Genomic DNA, 8,949 nt, shown 5'->3' on the forward strand with positions numbered 1-8,949 from the left:
CCTTGTAATGCTTGAGTATATTTGGAGTCTATAAAATTATGATGCACTCGTGGTATGGTTACTCTTGATGCAAGGAGGATTGCTGTACTAAGTATTGGAATTTGTATGTGCTTTAAAAGTTGAATACCATACCTATTGATGCTCATAATATTGCTAATTCAATAGTAGGTGGTAGTCTTCTACTAAAAAAAGCTCAGAAGAAATTATACAAAAGTAAAGTTATTCCTCATCATAATTCAGTTTAAATGTATCCTGTATGTAATCCTTGATAAGTACCTTGTCAAACTAAATCTCATCATCATCATTGAATTATTCTATGTACCTTAATGTAATTCTGAATCCAATGATGATGAGTTTAATATTAAATATATGCAATCATTTAGCTAGTTCTGATACTAGAATTACTGCTCCTGTTAGTGGTAAAGGTCTGTAGTACTCTATTAGGCGAAATGGGAGAGTTGTGTGAGTTGTTTACATTACTTTAGTATATATCTCTAGAATGTAGGGTTCTTAAAAATGAGAAGACATAACCTTGAATTACTTAACTCTATAAAATTGTTAAATAGTCTTATAATAAAAAACTGAGATAAGGATGAATGTTATTTCATTAAATGTTTTTGGGCCTAATGATGTTTTAAACACATTGTGTAGGGTTGAGTAAAATTGGTTTCAGATAATATCAACAATGACTGAAAATAATCTGGGTTGGTTTATTGTGAAATTCCCTAGTTTAGTCATCTGGGTGTGGAGTCATTCTTAACTCCTAATGCAGGTACTGCTCATGTATGTATAACATCTGAAGCTCCATTTAGAAAATAAACTTCTGTCTCTATAGGGGAAATTGTTTGATTACTTACATCTACTAGCCATGATCTGTCGTTTTCTAAGTCTTTTTCATCAGTCATGCATGTATCAAATTCAATATCTATAAAATCTGAATATTCTAAAACTTCAATATCATTTTCATCCAATTGCTTTCGTTATAACTATAGGAACTGTGGAGTGGTCAAGCAAATGTTGTTTTTGTTGTAATCTTTAGCCTGAAGACTGGTTTCATGCAGCTTTCCACGATACTCTATCCTGTGCAAGCCTCTTCATATTCAAATAACTACTGGAACTTATATCCTTCTGAATCTGCACACCGTATTCATTTCTTGGTCTTCCTTTACGATTTTTACCTCCTAAACTTCCCTCCAATTAAGTTGGTGATTCCTTGATGCTTCAGAATGCGTCCTTTTTCTAGTCAAGTTGTGGCACATACTTCTTTTCTCCACAATTCTACTCAATACCTCCTTATTAGTTATGTGATCTACCCATCTACTCTTCAGTATTATTCTGAGGTACCATTTTCCAAATGCTTCTAATCTCATCATATCTGAACTGTTTACCGTCCATGTTTTACTTCCATACATGGCTACACACGATGCAAATACATTCAGAAAATACTTCATAACACTTAAATCTATATTCAATGTTAACAAATTTCTGTTTTTTGGAAAAGCTTTACTTGCTATTGCCTGTCTACATTGTATATCATCTCTACTTCAGTCATCATTCATTATTTCACTGCCCAAATAACAAAACCCAATGACCACTTTAAGTCTCTCGTTTCTTAATCTAATTCCCTCAGCTTCCTGTGGTTTAATTCGACTTCATTCAATTATCCTTGTTTTACTTTTGTTCATGTTCATCATATAGCCACATTTCAAGACACTATCTTTTCTACTAAACTGCTCTTCCAGGTCCTATACTGTGTCTATTACAATGACATTGGCAAACGTCAAACTTTTTATTGCTCCTCCTTGAACTTTAGTTCCACATTCAAATTTTTCTTTGGTTTCCTTTAGTGCTTGTTCAATGTAGAAATTGAATAACATATTGGGGATAGGCTACAATTCTGTCTCACCCCCTCTCAATCTTTGCTTCCTTTTGATACCCCTCAACTCTTATAACACCCATCTGGTTTCTGTACAAGTTGTAAATAATCTTTTGCACCCTCTATTTTACACCTGCTACCTTTCAAATATAGTATTCCAGTGAACATTGTCAAAAGCTTCTCTAAGTTTGCAAATGCTATAAAAATAGGCTTACCTTTCCTTGACCTATCTTCTAAGAAAAGTTGCAGATGACAGTATTGTCTTACTTGTTCCTATATTTCTCCAGAATACAAACTTATCTTCCCCGAGCTCAGCTTTTACGTTTTCCATTCTTCTGTAAACAATATCTGTTTGTATATTGCAACCATGACATATTAAACTGATAATATGGTAATGTTTACCCCTGTTTTTGGAATTGAAATAAATATATTCTTCTTGAAGTCTGAGGGTATTTCGCCTGTCTCACAATTCTTACACACCAGATGGAAGAGTTCTATCATGGCTATCCCAAGGCTATCAGTAGGTCTCATGGAATGTGGGCAACTCTTGGGAACTTGTTTCGACTTAGGTCTTTTAGTGCTCTGTCAAATTCTTCTCGAATTATCATGTCTCCAATCTCATCTTCATCTATGTCCTTTTCCATTTCTATAATATTGTCTGCTAGTTCATCTTCCTTGTACAGGGTCTCTATAATTACATTCCATGTTTCTGCTTTCCCTTCTTTGTTTATGACTGGTTCACCATCTGAGCTCTCCATATTCATTCCACTGCTTCTCTTTTCTCCCAATATCTCTTTAATTTTCCTGGAGGTAATATCTATCTCTCCTGATTAGCCATTTTGCATCTCCTCTCAGTCTCATTTGGTAGACGTTTGCATTCCCTTTCAACTGCTTCATGTGCCACATTTTTGTATTTTCTCATTTCAGCAATTAATTTCAATATCTCCTGTGTTATACAAGGATTTCTAGTAGTTTTTGCTGTCTCACCTAATTGATCCCTAGGTGACTACATTGTTTCATTCATCTTCAACTGAATTCCACTCCCCTATTCTGGTCAATCATACGCTAATGCTCTCTCAGAAACTCTCAATAACCTTTGGTTCTTTCAACTTATCCAACTCCCATCTCCTAAATTTCCTGATTTTTTACTATTTCTTTAGGTTTATTCTACCATTCATAACCTATAAATTGTGGTCGGAGTCCAGATCTGCCCCTGAAAATGCTTTTCAATTTAAAATCTGGTTATGAAATCTCTACATTAGTTTATATAATCAATCTGAAACCTGGTCTCTCCAGGTCTCTTCCAAGTACACAACCTTCTTTCAAAATTCTACCAGGTGGCTTCCTCTTTACATTCCCTTCCCCTGGTCCATATTCACCCATTACCTTTCCTTCTCTTCCTTTTCCTACTATCGAATTCAAGTTCCTCATTGCATCTAAGTTTTTGTCTCCCTTAACTATCTAAATAATTTGTTTTATCTCATCATACGTTTCTTCAATCTCTTCATCACCAGTGGTGCTAGTTGGTATATATATTTATAGTACTGTGGTGGGTGTCGACTTCATGTCCATCTTGGCTAGAATAATTCATTTACTATGCCATTTAACATAACTTTCCCACATTTATATTTTCTTATTCATTATTAAACCTGCTCCTGCATTGCCACTATCTGATTTTGTATTTACAGCCCTGCATTCACCTGACCAGATGCCCTGTACCCGGTGCTACTGAACGTCACTAATTCCCACCATAGCTAACTTCAGTGTATTTTCTATCCTACCATCCCAATTACCCCATGGAACATGAACCTTACCATTGTTGGGGTGGTTTCGATGCCTCAGCAATACAGATACCATAGGTGCACCACATGAGATGGGTATCTGTTGAAAGGCCAGACAAACATATGGTTCCTGAAGATGGATAGCACCTTTTTCAGTAGTTACAGATGCAACAGCCTGCATGATTGTCTGCATGATTGACTTGAAATGGCTGAAAGCAAGGGGAAATTACAACAGTCAAGGAAACATAATAATCAAAAAAATTAAGATATTGGCTGGTAATGCTGTTCAAATAGTTGCAATTAAACACCCATAAAGTAAATTTCGATGTCTATAAGCAATAACTAAAATGTAGCTAAGAGTATAACATAGTTACTGTTATTATTAATAATAATAATAACAATAATACAACCATGGTATGGTCCCAGAGGAATGATAATTGCTTCATTAATGGTGAAGCTGTGTCTTGCAGTGATAAATTTGATCATGTTGTCATTTGAAGTTTTCTAATACAGGGTCTATAGATGTTAAATCTACTGCACTAATCAGCCATATTGTAATCTAGAAATTTATGGTAATTCTCAGTAACTGTGTTCTATAGGTTGACTGTTTTGTAATCATTCAGTTGATCTGCTTATACTAGTTCTGAATTTGTTTGCTCAGTTTGTAATAAATCTCTTCTCATATGATTACAATGAAAATAATAATACCAACAATTGCGGTTGTAGATCCAGTACTTAGCACATTTTGTGATGTGCATGCATCTGGGAATCAAACTATTGTCACTGAGTTCCTGCTAATTATAGGAATATGTTATTCATAGTTAGTCCTGTAAATAGGGGGTATAATTAAGTAACACCTACTACACTAAATCACCACAGAAACTGGCATAGGCATGGATATTCAAATAAAGATATATGTAAACAGATAGAACACGGCACTGCAATCAGCAATGCCTATACAAGACAACAAGATTAGTTAATGTTGCTACAATGGCAGGTTATCAAGATTTAAGTGAGTTTGAACATGGTGCTATTGTCGGCACAAGAGCGTTTGGACACAGTATCTCCAAGTTAGCGATGAAGGGGGGATCTTCCCGTACAACCATTTCACGAGTGTACCATGAATATCAGGAATCCGCTAAAACATCAACTGTCCAACATCACTGTAACTGGAAAAAGATCCTGCAAGAACTGGGCCAATGACGACTGAAGAGAATCGTTCAACATAACAGAAGTGCAACCCCTCTGCAGAGTTCAATGCTGGGCAATCAAAAGGTGTCAGAGTGGGAACCATTCACCAAAACATTATTGATATAAGCTTTCAGAGCCAAAGGCCCACTTGTGTACCCTTGATGACTGTACAACACAAAGCTTTACACCTCACCTAGGTCCAACAACACTGACATTGGACTGTTGATGACTGGAAAAATGTTGCCAGGTTGGACAAGTCTGGTTTCAAATTGTATCGAGCATGTATGGGTAAGCAGACAACCTCCTGAATCCATTTCCCCTGCATGTCAGCAGAAGATTGTTCAAGCCTGTGGAGGCTCTGTATTGGTGTCGGGAATGTGCAGTTGGAATGATATTGGACCCTTGACACGTCTAGATATGACTCTGAAAGGTGACATACGTAAGCATTCTGTCTGATCACCTGCATCCATTCATGTCCATTGTGCATTCTGGCAGACTTGGGCAATTCCAGCAGGACAATGCGACACCCCACATGTCCAGAATTGCTATAGCGTGGCTCCAGGAACACTCGTCTGCATTTAAACGCTTCCGCTGACCACCTAACTCCTCAGAAATGAACATTATTGAGCATATCTGGGATGCCTTGCAACGTGCTGTTCGGAAGAGATCTCCAACCCGTCGTACTCTTACGGATTTATGGACAACCCTGCAGGATTCCTAGTGTCAATTCCCTCCAGCACTACTTCAGACATTAGTCGAGTTCATGCGGCACTTCTGCGTGCATGAGAGTGCCCTACACGATATTAGGCAAGTGTACCAGTTTCCTTGGCTCTTCAGTGTATAATTGCAAATATTGACCCTGTTAATAATACATAATAGAAATGTGTTACAACATAATAAGTGTCATATAAGACAATATCAAGAGATGTATTCGGTAATACTAACCCTGTGACCCTTCCAATGGTAAATAAGAAAACAATTCCTAGAGCTCATAGTAATGGAGGCTTAAGCATAAAGTTTGTTCCATACAGTGTTGCTAATTATCTGAATACCTTAATTCCTACAGGTATAGCAATAATTATTGTTGCTGATGTGAAGTATGCTCATGTATCAACGACATTCCTACTGTAAATATTTGGTGTGCTCATACTATCTATCCTTATAACCCAGTGGATAACGCAGCATAAATTATACCTACTGTTCCGAATGATTTAATTTTTCCACTTACTTGACATACAGTGCGCGAAATAATACCAAATCCTGGTAGAATTAAAATATAGACTTCTGGGTGACCAAACAATCAGAATAAGTGTTGGCACAAAATTGCAGGGTTGAAGAGTGAGGTATTTAAGTTTTGGTCAGATAATAGTATGGTTATAGCATCAGCTAAGAATAAAAGTGAAAGACATTAAAGAAGTGCTGTAATGGCAACTGAACATAGAAATAATTGTGTATCATCTAAAGTTATTCTTTCTTATAGCATATTATTTCTTGTTGTGGAATAAATGAAACACCGAGCGAGGTGGCGCTGTGGTTAGACACTGGACTCGCATTCGGGAGGACGATGGTTCAATCCCGCGTCCGGCCATCCTGATTTAGGTTTTCCGTGATTTCCCTAAAATCACTCCAGGCAAATGCCGGGATGGTTCCTCTGAAAGGGCACGGCCGACTTCCTTCCCCATCCTTCCCTAATCCGATGAGACCGATGACCACGCTGTCTGGTCTCCTTCCCCAAACAACCAAACCAACCAAACCAATAAATGAAACACCTGATAAGTGTATCAGAAAACTGGTAGGTCTACTGAATCTTCACCATGATCAGTAGCTACTGCTAGTGGAGGATAAACTGTTCAACGTGTACCGGCAACTTTATCTACCATAGAAGATGTAAGAAGAAGTGTTAATGATGGAAGTAATAATCAAAAACTTATATTATTTATTTGTAGAAATTTTATAACTGGTGTTCCAATTATTGGGGATACAAGTCAGTTACCAAAACCACCAATTATGATGTGTGTTACTGTAAAGAATATCTTTAGAAGTGGATGAGCTGTAATGATGACATTATAGATTTTTCACCTCCAATTAAAGATACAAGCTGTCCTAATTCTTTAGAAATAAGTATCCTTATTGATTTTCCTATTATTCTAACTCATACTCCAAAAAGAAACTATAAAGGTCCAATGTCCTTATCGTCTGCTGTGAATAATCATTTTTGTGGTAAGGTGGTTGAAGCTATACTTCTGAAAATTTTCTCTCATACCACAAGTTGTCTTATATTCAATTGTGATCATACAATGCCATTCTAGAAGTACAAATATGTACTACAATCTAAAAGATCATCCTTTTAATCATAACTCTGAACGTTATTGATTTATTTAACTTGAGTCCTTAGTGTAACGAAATTAAAGTTGATGTAGAAATTAACCCTATTGTTGAAATTATAGCACTCATAGATACAGGGTGTATACGGTCTGGGACAACTGGGAAATCTGAGAAAAACCCAGGAATTTTTTTATCCGGGAGAAAACAGGGAAAAAACCGTGAATTTTTAAGAACTCCGGGAAATTTTCGTTGTGTTAGCTTTCAGTTAAATTTTTGTAGTTTTGACTGGTAAGAACTGATACTCTAACAAAGAATTTTACTGTAGCTCATTACTGCAATGTAATATTGCAGCAATAAAACAAATGAGGAAAAAATAAATAAAATGTAAGTTGCAAAGGAAATGCGCCATTTACAGCAACAAAACACACAGCACACACACAAGCATCTGCCAACAGCAAAATATGTGGAAGGCTTTAGGGTGAAGATTACACAATACTTCATAACAACAAACTGCTTCCGATGGGCGTGACGTCACAATGGTTAGCTTAGATTCGTATGAGCAATTGCCAGCGGATCGAAGTGTAACACACTATATGCATATATAACACATTTTATGCGAAACCTTAGAGCCAGCCCGAGTGGCCAAGCGGTTCTAGGCACTAGAGTCTGGAACCGTGTGACCGCTATGGTTGCAGGTTCGAATCCTGCCTCGGGCATGGATGTGTGTGATGTCCTTAGGTTAGTTAGGTTTAAGTAGTTCTAACTTGTAGGGGACTGATGACCACAGCAGTTAAGTCCCATAGTGCTCAGAGCCATTCGAACCATTTTTTGAAACCTTAGATCTTCTTGTAACTACGCTATGTACATTAATTTTCCTATTTATGTGTTTGTGCTACTTAACAGTGATGTTTCTTTAGGCTGACTACATCATGTGTCCTATGCTCTGAATCACTACTTTTACATGCGAGACATCTTTCGAAAGACAAATTTCGGAAACCGTTTTTCGCTGTCATGTTTTCATATTAAGGTCTGAAGCCCCCTTAACTACAGCGCCTAGATAACAGCAGATGTAATTTATGATTTAGTCAGCACAATCGCTATTTATCTTCAGTTAAGACATGGTGCAAACAGCTTCAGTCTAATATTTCTACTTATCCTTCACTATACAAAAAGCCACTCCATCAATATTAGCCGAAATTTTTAAGAGCAAGAAGAAACATGACAGCCCAAGCACTTTTCAATACTGGGCGCGTTTACATGGTAGCGAAAATTGATTGCGGAACTGAAAAACCGACAACCAGAAGCGTTTTCCCAGAATCGATTTTTAAGTGTTCACGTGACCACCCAGGAGCGGTATTGGGAGATCGGTTTACGAAATCCGGCATGGGCTATTACTGGCTTACAAAAGCGCATCGCGATCTCGATCTCAATGCTTCAGAAACTAACATCCTGTGTTTGGTGGAATTCGACTATATACTTCTGTAATACGAAAATATGCAGCGTACATGATGCTGCAAATCAAAGAACTATCCAAAACTCATTTTTTCTGGGGTTCGATTCCTAAAGTGGCTGGAGGTTCTAAGCCAGTATACAAAACCCTAACCATTCAAAGAACTGATAAATTTTACAATCACGAGGGAAAGTAAACTGTTATTTAACACAGAAAAAGCGTATTTTCACCCAGGAGAAAGCGTCTTTTTCAACTCAGAAATACGGAAAAACCCAGGAATTTTTTCCTTGTCTGTTTATACATCATGAGGTAGTTAATTTTGACTG

The sequence above is a fragment of the Schistocerca nitens genome, chromosome 4 (assembly GCF_023898315.1).
Source record: "Schistocerca nitens isolate TAMUIC-IGC-003100 chromosome 4, iqSchNite1.1, whole genome shotgun sequence".
Classification (NCBI taxonomy): domain Eukaryota; kingdom Metazoa; phylum Arthropoda; class Insecta; order Orthoptera; family Acrididae; genus Schistocerca; species Schistocerca nitens.